The sequence below is a fragment of the Nelumbo nucifera genome, chromosome 5 (genome assembly GCF_055504915.1).
Source record: "Nelumbo nucifera cultivar China Antique chromosome 5, China Antique-T2T, whole genome shotgun sequence".
Classification (NCBI taxonomy): domain Eukaryota; kingdom Viridiplantae; phylum Streptophyta; class Magnoliopsida; order Proteales; family Nelumbonaceae; genus Nelumbo; species Nelumbo nucifera.
In genome coordinates this window covers 52,410,931-52,421,201 of record NC_142653.1, presented here as the reverse complement: position 1 = coordinate 52,421,201, position 10,271 = coordinate 52,410,931, and the positions used below count along the sequence as shown (strand labels likewise).

The 10,271-nt window shown below is 43.2% G+C and overlaps 1 pseudogene; it reads left to right on the top strand.

Moving 5' to 3' along the window:
* Positions 1 to 8,419: 8,419 nt before the first annotated feature.
* On the top strand, positions 8,420 to 9,311 carry LOC104596876 (cytochrome P450 71A1 pseudogene; annotated as a pseudogene).
* Positions 9,312 to 10,271: the final 960 nt, after the last annotated feature.

Genomic DNA, 10,271 nt, shown 5'->3' with positions numbered 1-10,271 from the left:
TCCAGTCCATTACAAATAGACCTGCTCCAATCCAGTCCAATAAATATTTTGGACCATTTTGGACCGGTCCAGAGACTGTCCAATCTGTTCATATTCCTGTTAATTTAGATTGGTTTCAACTCAAACTTGGTCCACTGACGCCAACGTTCTTATCTTGTATCAATGGACTAGATATTGGCTCAATCCGATATAAATTCATTATGGACAGACCAGGTCCAATCCAATATGTCATATTGGTCCATCCAGTCCATCCAAATTCAATGTCATATTGGTCCATCCAGTCCGTCCAAATTCAATATGTCATATTGGTCCATCCAATCTGTCTAAATGGATTTTGATTTGGACAGTCCAACCCAAAACCAGCCCATTGACACCCCTAAATGTGAGCAAGAAAAACTGAAAAATCGAACCGAACCAAAAAATGGTCGAAACTGAACTGAAAATCCAGTTAACTGCACCAGTCAGTTTGGTTTTGGGTTTGGTATTTTTAAAAAAGTGAAGGTATTGGTTCGGTTTCAGTTAACCAATATAGAAAACCAGTGGTTAACCGAACTCACCAGTAAACATATATTTGTATATATTTTATGTATATGATGTTATATATATATATATATATATATATATATATATTCTCTATATATTATAAATTAATAAATATGCATTATATATAAATATATATTTTTAACATATAATATTATTTATCATTTAAAATATAATATTATATATATATATATATATTTCTAGTCTTTTATTATATATTTATATATTTTTTATAATATGTATTGTAATTATAAAAACATCAATGAACCAAACCAATGGTTAATCGATTGGCTTCAGTTTGATTTCAGTTACCAGTTTTCTAAAAACAAATAGTCTAATACAGTTTCAAAAATAAGCCCACGGCTCAGTTAATAGAACCGTGAACACCTCTAATGAGAAGTTCTAATTCAAAACTTCGAATTAAATTTTATGCCCTCACAATTAGAAAGGCATGAAAAAAAAAAAGATAAAGTGTTTTCATTAAAAATAGGATTCAACAAAAGATTATGGGAGTTAATATATACTTTAATAAAAGCTTAAAGAGTAGGAAGCCATGCGATGCATGGAAAAACTCAATATCCAATATTATGGAAAATGGGTTAAAAAGAGATGTATACATTACGTGAATAGCACCTGGAATAATTTCTCTTAATAAGTTAACTGTAAATTTATAGCAAAATTTCTCTTAATAATTCTTTTAATTCAAATAAAGTTACTGTTAATTCAAATAAATCTACTTTGTTAAGTCCAATAAATTAATTTAGTTAATTTTGGTTTAATAAGGGTAATATTTTTAATTATAAAAAACTACTCTTAATTAACAGAATTTCTATTAGTAATTGGATAAAGAAATTGATTAATAGTAAATTAGAGAGATTTCTTGAACGCGCTCTCTGAACGTGAGAAGCAATATAATTTATATAAAGAATTGCTGTTCAAGAATTTACATATTTACAAAGATTAAAAATAATAGAAAGAGAAGAAAAACAAGTAAGATTTCTTTCTAATTCATGATTCAACTAGAGAGATCACTTTCTATTTCGGTGAGTGTGCAATCTTTGGAATCTTTCATGGGCTTCTCCAATCTCCCATTGATTCGACCTGCCTTCAACCAATCTTAAGCTGGTTGATCTGATTCGTACCCCGTGAAAGTAGTTAAAAAGGTCGCCCCTTAATTAACAAGCAGCAATCTAGCTATATATATATAACAAGCAGCAATCTAGTTATATATAGCAATCTAGCTATATATAACAAGCAGCAATCTAGCCATATAGCTCACATGTGCCTCTCCTCTTATTCTCCTTGTGTATATTTATTTTTAAATGAGATTATTAAAAAATATAATAACGCCAAATTAAAACCATCATACATCTTCGTTGTCTCTCAAAAAACCCATATTTAATTACTCTCTAATATGATCATTCTTCTCTCTCAAAAAACCCATATTTAATTGTCTCTCAATATTTGTAACATCTCTCCCTCCCCATTAAATCCCTCCTTTCCTCTTAAGTCTCTTTTAATCCCTTTTGGCTCTCTTTAGTAAATTAGGTGTACGACTGTACATGTAAATTAGATGGATTGGATAAGGTTAATCGTCAACCTAAATATGAACCCTAGCTTGGACCAAACTAATGTCAAAACCTAAACTTGTCCACCAATACATGGGGTAACCAATTTTCTTCTTATATAAATGTCTAAAATAACCATTTCTCCTTTCGATCCATGGGTTATTAGGTTTTTGTTTATTTTTTTATTAATCTAGTGTAAATTTGTTTCATAGATTCTCCTGATTCAACAATAAAATACAATAAGAAAGCACTTAATACGAAAGCCTTTGGTTATCTTGGTTAGTTTAATTTTAAATTTTTTTAACTTATATAGTTATTTATATTATAGTCAACACATTTTCTTTTATTTTATAGAGCTACACACGGGGTAGCCCATCCCCCAACTTTATAGTAGTAGTGGGGTTTGATCCCAGGTCTCAATTAAAATAATTATATATAAATATAGAAGAAAAACAACCTTTTGAGAAGAAATGACTATTTAGAAAGTTGCAAAAAATCAAAAGAAAATAGCAGAAATTAGAGTTCAAGAGGAGAGAAGAAGAAGAAGAAGAAGGTGGCAGCAACTTGGGTTAAGAGAGAGAGATTTTCGAGCATAATCTCTTCTCTTACTCCCTTAATTCTATTTCATTAAGTTAAACTTTAGTAATTTATAGAGAAGCCCCTAGTTAGGTAGAAAATTAAAAAGACATAACATAAGAAAGAATAAATCTCTTCTCTTACTCCCTTAATGCTACTGACGGGTGGTGCGCGCGTCTCGCAGTGCTGTTGCCGTGAGGTGCGTGCTGCTGCCGTACGGTGCATGCTGCTGTCGTGCGGTGCATGCTGCTGCCTAGTGCTGCTACCGTGCGGTGCGTACTGCGCACTTCTGGGCGGTGCGTGTTGCACGCTGCCAGGCGGTGCGTGCGGCGCGCTACTGGGCTGCTGTGCAGTGTTACCGGGCGGTGCGTGTTGCTACCTATAACTGCGCCGCAATGCGCTGCCGGGTGGTGTGTCCATAACAAAGCACGTCAATATTCACCATCAGCCCACCGCCACGATTCCGGGTGGTGCGTGTTGCGCGCTGCCAGGCGGTGCATGCGGCGCGCTGCTGGGCTGCTGTGCAGCATTACCGGGCGGTGCGTGTTGCTGCCTATAACTGCGCCGCAATGCGCTGCCGGGTGGAGTGTCCATAACAAAGCACGCCAATATTCACCATCAACCCGCCGCTGACCTCATGTACCTCACCAGCCCATGGCCCTTCGCACAGTGGGGCATCGATCTACTCGGGCCATTCCCGCCAGCAACGGGTGAGAGGAAGTTCCTAGTAGTGGCGGTAGATTACTTCACAAAGTGGGTTGAAGCTGAACCTCTCGTAACAATCACATCTCAAAACGTCCAGAACTTCTTTTGGAAGAACATAGTGTGCCGCTTCGGGCTACCTCGGATACTGATCTCCGATAATGGCAAGCAGTTTGAGGACATCAAATTCTAAGAATGGTGCCAAGACATGGGGATCCAACAAAACTTTACGTCGGTCGCGCACCCCGAATCAAACGGTCAGGCAGAAGTCACGAACATAGCTATTCTCCGCGGACTAAAGGCCGGGCTAGACCGAGCTAAAGGGTTATGAGCGGACGAGCTGCCCAGCGTTCTATGGGCATACCGAACTACAGAGAAAACCGCCACCAGAGAAACTTCATTTAACCTCACCTATGGCACAAAGGCAGTCATCCCAGCCGAAATCAAAATCCCCTCACTTCGATTGGAAGCATACAGTGACAATACCAATAACGACGAGCTACGTACCAACCTCGACCTGCTCGACAAGGTGAGGGACCTCGCATAGATCAGGACCACAGCATACCAGCAAAGGGTAGCTCGGTACTACAATGCTAGAGCCAAGAAGCGAAACTTTCGCGTCGGTGACCTAGTTCTTCGCAAGGTCATTGTACTTGAGCCCGGCATTGGCAAACTCAGGCCAAACTGGGAGGGACCCTACCGAGTAAAGAGAGCACTCGGAGGAGCGTACGAGATCGAGACCCTGGAGGGTAGGCAAATACCCCGAGCATGGAACATCGTCAACCTAAGGCGATATTACCTGTAAGTTACCGAACTGGGCGGACTGTGAGCCGCTCCCAGAGCCTAAGGGCCAGAATGCCGAGGTAACAAAGGCCTCGACACTGCAAGACCCAGTCGCCTCTCCGGCATGGGCAAAAACCTAGGAAAATATCCTAAGGGCTAAAGCACTAAGCTGAGGATGACCTCGGGAACTCATCAACGCAAACTAAGTGTTAGTGCCAAGAGAGCAGGCAACACGGATATGAAACCCGGGGTGTATAGCTCGCTCTAAGCCAAGCCTACTAAACTGATGTTTCCTTTACCCAGGCGGAGAACAGATCAGGCATATAGCCTTACTATGTTAACCCGCCTCAAGGAACCCCCTCGTTTCGGGGACCTAATTCTATGCAGCTCGGTAATACAATCAATTCGGCAAAAAGATAATAATTGCACAACACTTAAGCTAAAAAAGGTACTTCATTACTAATGTTTACTTTACAGTATTCAAAAAAAAAATGATGAGCTCGCAGGCTCGATACATGTCACTTCGGGCTCGCAGGCCCAGTACATATCACTTCGGAAGTACATCCCCCTTGCCCTCAGAAGGGACCTCGGCAACCCTTGGGGAGTCAACCTCGTCTTCAGAATCTGGATCTTCATAAGCTGCACGAGCCATCTCCGAAGTAATACGCGAGGTGGTGTTGGCACGAGTATCAAGTTTGGGGTATGCGTGCCTTATCATCCACCGGCTCAGTTTGAAGCCTCTCCGATATGAACCCACCATCAGGTCGTCGAAGCACTCCGATGCTATGTAATCGTCAACGGCCTTCACCTTGGCGTCCTCAAGAGCTTAGAAGAAGATCTCGGACTTCTCCTTGATGTCGGCCTTGAGGTATTCCACCTCGTGCTCCAAGACCCCTTTCGAGGTCGCGAGGTGTTTCACGACAAGCCTCAGGGCGCCATTCTCTCTTCAGAGTCTCTCCAACTCACTCCTCTGAGCCGAAGTCTCGCCCTCAAGATACTGGACCCGCTCCCGAGCTGATCCCAAAGCCTCTTCGGAAGTTTGCGCCCGCTTCAGATTCCTCTCTAATTGGATAATCAGGGCATGAATGGAGGAGTTCGCCTGCCAAGCAAGGAGTCAGTTCGGCAAGAAAGTAAAAAATGAAGGAAAAAGCACAAAGGGAAAACCATGTCAACTTACCACCATAACATGAGACGCAGCACGTGCGCCGATGTGACCGAGAGGAAGTTCGGACCATGCCGCGACCTTGCTTGGATAGATAGCCTTCTGGCTCTTTCGGAGAGCGCAGCTCGGAGTCAGCACACTGCCAACCCCCTCTTGGCTCCCCGAGCTGGAAAAAATCGTCGGTGTTCAAGAAGCCTCTGTAGTTTCGGCCTCCCGAGCCTCCGCAACACCGGGCTCCGCTGCCATTTCCAGGATTGGCCCGACCGCCTCAGGTTCCCTGGGAGAATCCAAGTTGATGATCGGAGGATGGCTCGGGACCTCGGACTCCATGGCCTGAGGAGACTCCACGCGAGCTCGCTTTGAGACCCGCTTCCTCCTCTTCATTCCGTCAAGGAGGTTGACACCTCGGGTCTTCTCCGCCTCCATGATACCTGCGAAGAGAGCTCGGTGTCAGTTAAAAAAAAATAAACTAAGTAAAGAAGCCTACCCAGACTCAGACAGGCCTGAATAAGCTTAGCCTCTGAGAGGTAATCTCTGCACTCGAGCCCGACCTGGGCCCAAAACTGAAAGGTCTCCACCATATCTTTATCTAACATGACGCTGGGATCAGGGATAGTTGCCCTCCAATGAGTAGGAAGCGGCCACCCCGTAGCACTTCAGACCACGAAATAGTTTCGCTTCCACGCTGGGACCTTATTTGGAAGTTTGTGAAGAAGTTTAAATCATGGGCGGGGAGACAGGTAGTAGGCCCGTCTGTGCTCGGGAAGGAAGCTTGCTTGCTTCTTAAGCATGAGAAGGCAGAAAAAATTTCTAAGTCCAAGGGAATAACGTATTCACAGCAGAGGGATATGGTCCCGACAACGTTACGAATGGAGTTTGGGTGAAGCTGACCGACTGAGACGCCGAAGTGGTTCAAGACTTCGACGACTAGGGGGTGGAGAGGAAGGCACAGCCTGGCAAAGAGCTGCTCCCGGAAGACCACGATCTCATCTGGACCGTGCTCCCAAGGGAAGTTGCCCGAAGGTAAGCTATATGCATAGTCCCCGGGTAGGTTGAACTGACGAACAAGGGACCGAAGTCTCTCAGACGTCATAGTGGAGGGTCTGAACGTGTCCGGCATCCGAACCTGATGAGAAGTGGACTCTAGGCTACTAGGGGTGACCCGTGCTGAAGGCCCTACCTCGGGCTCATCTAGAAGTGTGTCAAAAGAGGCAGCCCGACCCAAGGTCTCCGCCTCAGGCCCTTCTAAAAGGTTATCTAAGCTACCTGAACTACTCGAACTAGACATCATAAAAGGAAAGGAAGGGAAATTGAAAAGGCTAAGGGGACTCACCAAGGGAACGCTACCGAACTAGGGAAGGTGACGCGAGCTGAGTACCTTGGATGTGAGCTCAAGAAACGATTGCTGATTATTGACAAAGGAAAGTGACCAGGGCCCCCACTATTTATAGCCATTGTACCCGCGCATCAATGGTTGAGATCAAAGCCATCTAACGGCTGTCAAGAAAACCGGCTGCACGACCCCCGAGGTGAAATCTGTTTAGCACGAATTTTTGACGTCCGAGAGCTGATAAATCGTTTGACATCTGCGCGTGAGCTGTACGCGACACGGGTTGACTCTGGTCGAGCCGCACTAACCCCGGTTGATCCAAGAACATAGGTGGGTGAGACCGGGGGATCTCCAAACTGGACGAAGCATGCCACGGGGTAAATCCACCCGTTAGTCCGTGAACTCCCCACGTCGGGTCAAGACCCCGGGCACGGGGAGTCGGGGGCAATTGATGGAGGTAGATTTGGCCCGACCCCTAGGCTGTGCGACACGTGGAAGAAACCTGGGTGACCTGGCAGGAACGCCAGCTCGGCACGGTGACATAGCACGACCATATCCCAAGAGAAGGCTCGAGCTTCCCGAGCTCTCCAAGAAGAGGCCCAAGCTTCTCGAGCTCTCCAAGAAGAGGCCCGAGGCTCCCGAGCTCCCCAAAAGGAACCCACACTTCCTGGGAGGTGAAACCCGAGCTCTCCCTAAGGATCCCGAAGCTAGCAAGCCCTCGAGGGGCGAAGCCCGGACTATCCCAACTCAGGTCTGTCTGGGTCATATCCCGGCACCTCGGGACAGTAGGCCATACTCTCATCCAAACTCAGGACTTCACCTCGTGCACCACTCCGGCACCTCGGCTCCAGGTCGCGCAACTGTGAAACCGTACCTGACAGGTCCATACTCTGGGGCAGCACACCTGACTAGTCTGGATCTAACAGATGGCAATCACACCGTAACGGCCATTTGCTACCGCCATCTCAGTTGTGGCAGAGACGGCCCTGACAGAGAGGACAGTGGCGGTTATGTCTGCCCCCCACAGAGGCAGTTATACCTGACCTGGCAGAAGCTTGGGAGTGAGTGCACCAGGTGGTTATAAAAGGTCTTCTTCCCCCAGAGAAAGAGGTATGTGATATTTGTACTTTCTGGTCTTAAAATCTTTATTTTCCCTTGGGGATATCTATTATTTTATTATTTGTGTCAAAATAATTAAAAATAAAAAACAATAAAAAAGGAAAACCTGTCCCAGTTAATGCGCCTTTCTCTCCAACCTTCTGCCGTTTTGGGTTCTCTTACATCTTGACCTTCAGCCGCTGCAACTGGTTGGTTAGGGCATTCCAATGGCCAAGCAGTTGATCCGCACCCTACCAACCCCTGCCGCTTGGAACATCCGATGGCCGAGCACAAGGAATTCTGTTGCCTTGTTCACTCCCACTTCTTCTCCTCTTCTCTTTTGTCTTCCTACTCAGACTCCGGGGATGTTTGGTCAAGCTGCCACTGTCTCCAACGAGGATTCCAGTCATCGGAAATTTTCACCAACTTGGCACACTTCCCCACCGCACTCTCATGGCCCTGTCTCAAAAGTATCGGCCGCTCATGCTATTGCATTTGGGCAGTGTCCCTCTACTCGTTTCCTCCTTAGAGATGTCAATGGAGATCACTAAGACCCAAGATACTAACTTTGCAACTAGGCCTTCTACAACTGCTGCAAAGAAGCTTCTCTATGGCTGCAATGACTTGGGGTTTGCACCTTACGGCGAGTACTAGAGACAAATGAATAAGATGTCTGTTCTCCGCCTCTTGAGCGTCAAGAGAGTGCAGTCATTCAGATATATAAGGGAAGAAGAGGTTGCTCTTTTGATCGAGAAGATATCTCACGCATGTCAGTTGTGCAACTCAATTAATCTAAGCGAGTTACTTACCATTATATCCGGTAACTTGATTTCTAGAGCTGCTTTCAGTAGCAAGTTTGAAGAAGAAGATGATAATAGCAGACGGATCGGGCCTTTGACAAGGGTGGTAATGTCACTTTTGGGAATCATTTTGGTAATATTCATTTCTGTTTCTGAACTACAAAATACTAATTAAGAACACTTTTTTATCTTCTCAGTTTAGGCCTCCTTTAAATGACATTACAATTGCTGGCTTTCTCGTATATCATATCGAAATTGTTCCATGCGTCGACCTACAAATGCAATTTTGTACTCATTTTGGCTTTTGCACTCCAAATAATATATTTCTTAACAAATTTGTTCATATATATCTTATATATCATATTCCCACTACTTATTCACAGGACATGTTTATTGGTGGAAGTGATATGAAGGCCATTACTGTGGAATGGAGCATGACCGAACTCATCAGGAATCCCAAAGTGATGAGAAAAGCCCAAGAAGAAGTTAGACGTGTTGTGGGTAAGAAATTCAAGTTTGAAGAAGATGACATTCCTCAAATGGCTTATTTAAAAGCTGTTACCAAAGAGACTCTAAGATTACATCCTCCTGCTCCCTTTTTGATTCCAAGAGAGTCCACTAGAGCTATCAATGCTAATGGCTACCATATCCCAGCTAAAACCAGAGTCTTCATCGATGTTTGGGCAATTCAAAGAGCGGTTGAAGGTCAGAGAACCCAAAATGGCAGAAGGTTGGAGAGAAAGGCGCATTAATTGGGACATGTTTTCCATTTTTATTATTTTTTTATTTTTAATTATTTTGACACAAATAATAAAATAATAGATAATTGGTAAAAGAACAAAAACGTTTAGAAGAAAGGTGCATTAACTATTGTTTTATTTATTTGTGTCAAAATAATTAAAATTAAAAAAATCATTGAAAAGGAAAACCTAAATGTGTTGGAAGTTGAAAGTACTTGAAACTCATTGGACTCTCGATCTCCAACCTTCTGCCGTTTAAGTTTCTATTATAAAGAGGGTTTCTCTCTCATTTGAACTCATCTTCTTCCTCATTCGCTGGGTTCTGAATTTCTGCTACGGGCTAGGCCTTTAAGGTGAAAACGGGCAGGAGAACTGCATTGATTATCATAAATTTTTAAGTAGAAACACTAATATTCAATTCATCAGAATAGTTAATGAATATTCTTAGAAAATCAATTCATGTCTTTTTTGTCATAATTAATATCATCTTTTTTTGTATGTCTTTCTCAATAAACAAAAATGTAAATTCGTCAAAATAGTTTATGCATATCTCTATAAAATTGATCCATGTCTTTTTTGTTAAAATTAGTTATCTAATTATATAAATAAATAATAGTTATTATAAATATTGCTAATAATTAGGTATCGAACCGTTTTAACGGTTTTGACTGTTTTTATTTTTCTATTTTTTTTTTATTTTTTTTGCAAGAATGGGTCAACCGTTTGTCTAGAACGGTCGACCCATTTGACTCGATAACCAGACCCCTAACTGGTTCGGTCTCCAGGTCGGTTTTAAAAACCATGATGTTATGTCATTCGACCGTGTGACTCATACAACTCAAAAATGGAATCGTTCTTGCCACTAGTTTTCAGATCGACGGTTCAACTATCCAATTCAAACGAACAACCTGTTCTGACAACAAAAATTTAGAAAATAAAAAAGTAGCCAAAAACCATTGAATGGGTCAACGG